The sequence below is a fragment of the Equus przewalskii genome, chromosome 1 (genome assembly GCF_037783145.1).
Source record: "Equus przewalskii isolate Varuska chromosome 1, EquPr2, whole genome shotgun sequence".
Taxonomy (NCBI): Eukaryota; Metazoa; Chordata; class Mammalia; order Perissodactyla; family Equidae; genus Equus; species Equus przewalskii.
Genome location: NC_091831.1, coordinates 81,299,956 through 81,302,620, shown reverse-complemented (window position 1 = coordinate 81,302,620; position 2,665 = coordinate 81,299,956).

Genomic DNA, 2,665 nt, shown 5'->3' with positions numbered 1-2,665 from the left:
TTAAAATGAAAATAAAATCTATTAAAATTTGTGGGATGCAATTAAAGCATTGCTTAAGGGAAATGTATAGCATTAAATATTTATATTCGAAAACAATAAAGGTCTAAAATCAGTGGTCTAAGCATCTACCTGAAGAAAATTACAAAAAGAGCAAATGAATCTTACGAAGAAAATAAAAATGAGAGAAGTCAATGACATAGAAAAGGAAAAAAATACACAAAATCAATAAAACTAAAGTAGGTTCCTTGAAAAGATTTTGAACAACTCTAGTCAGAATTGTCAGAAAAATAGAAAGATGACACAAATTGCCAAAATCAGGAATGAAAGAAGAGACATCACTACAGAGGCCACAGACATGTAAAGAATAATAAAGGGATACTATGAACAATTTTTTCCCCATTTCTTTTATTCTGGTAAAATACGCATAACATAAAATTTATTATCTTAACCATTTTTAAGTGTACACATCAGTGGTTTTAAATACATTTGTAATATTGTACATCACCATCATCCACCTACAGAACTCTTTTCATCTTGCAAAACTGAAACTCTATATCCACTAAATAATAACTCCCCGTTTTCCCCTTCTCCAAGCCCCTGGCAACCACCATTCTACTTCTGTCTCTATGATTTTGATTACTCTAAGTACCTCATATAAGTGGAGTTATACAATATTTATCTTCTTGTGACTGGCTTATTTTACTCAGCATAATGTCCTCAAGGCTCATCCACGTTATAGCATACGTCAAAATTTCGTTCCTTTTTAAGGTTGAATATTCCACTGCATGTATATATCACATTTTTCTTATTCATTCATGTATCCATGGACACCTGGGTTGCTGTCACATTTTAGCTATTGTGAATAATGCTCCTGTGAACATGAATGTACAAATATATCTTTGAGATTCTGATTTCAATTTTTTGAGGAACTGCCATACTGTTTTCCACAGTAGCTGTAACATTTTACCTTCCCATCAAAAGTGCACAGGGGTTCCAATTTCTCCATATCCCCATCAACATCTGTTATTCCCTTTTTTCTTTTTTTTTGATAGTAGCCATCCTAATGAGCATGAGGTAGGATCTCTTGTAGTTGCCATTTTCATTTCCCTAAATAATTTTCGCTAATAAATTTGACAACTTAGTGAAATAGACAAATTCCTTGAAAGATTGTTACTTTGCTAGGACTGCCACAATGAAGGACCACAGACTGGGCATCTTAATCAACAGAAATTAATTTTCTCACCTTTCTGGAAGCTAGAAGTATGAGATCAATGTATCAATAGGCTTGGTTTCTTCTGAGGCCTCTCTCCTTGGCCTGTCGATGGTCCTCCTCTCCCTGTACCTTCACACGGTCTTCCTGTGTGCAAGTCCATGTCCTAATCTCCTCTTAAGAACACCAGTCCTACTGGATTAGGGCCCACCCTAATGTCATTTTAACTTAATTACCTCTCTAAAGGCCCTGTCCTGAATTCAGTCACGTTATGAAGTACTGAGTGTCAGAACTTCAACATCTGAATTTGGGGGAGGCACAGTTCAGCCCCTAACAGATACAAACTACCAAAGCTCACTCAAGAGAAAATAGATAACACAACCAGCCCTAAATTTATTAAAGAAATTGAATTAATAGGTTAAAACCTTTCCACAAAGAAAACTGCAAGTCCAAGTATCTTCACTGTTGAACTCTACCAAACACGGAGGGCCCAGACTGCTGGCTCTCCATGGGGCCAGGAAAGCGTGATACGGGAAGAGTTTATTCCCCAAGGGAAGCAGTATGCTCCTACGGACAGAGGCCGAGTCCACTTGATGGGTGACCCTGGGCAAACAACTTCACGTGAACCTCGATTTCCTCTTCCATAAAATGGGTATATTCCCAGCAGGCAAAGCCAGGATGGAGGTTAAATAGTTTTTAGTAATATATGCAAAACACCCAGCAAAAGGCCCAGGGCACAACAGACACAATTTAAAGGCAGCTGTAATTATTTTCACTTTATGTCACTTAGCACGCTCCTGCAGTGCAATTTGAAGTGTGCCCCAATAAGCTGTATTTGAGGCTGATGCAACTGGACACTCTGTGCTCCAACTTCAGGTTGATTTTCTCTTTAGGTTGCCCTGCCCCAATGCCATGGTCAGTATTTCTGGGTCTGCTCCACAGAATGCTCATCTCTCCCGTGTTTCTTGTAAGACTCATTTTACTTCAAACACCACCTCCTCCGGGGAGCCTTCCTTGACTCCCAGAACCCTTGGCACTTACTCCAACATAACTGGTAACTCAACGAATCAAACTGTTTACACATCTCTGCAGCCGGACTCCTGAACTGGAAGAGCCAGCCCACGGACGCCCGCCTCTTTCACCCCGGGCCCCAGGGACCAGCACAGAGGAAGTGCTCTGAGCAGGAGATAAGTGAATAAATGATCTGCAGAAAGCAAAACATCCCTCCTGTGCCACAACTTCCCCAGCATCTTTGCTGGGCTACAACTCCACAAGGCTAAGGAGTGGAGATGCCCACAGATCTGCAAACACTGCCCGGTGCTCCAGGAAAACACATGCAATGGAAGCAGATACTCTATCCTCCACACGTTGAGTGTTTTCTTTCTCCCCATCCCCTACCCTCCCTAAACCATCTGTCTCTTCCCCCAATTTTACAACATGAAACGAAAACAGATC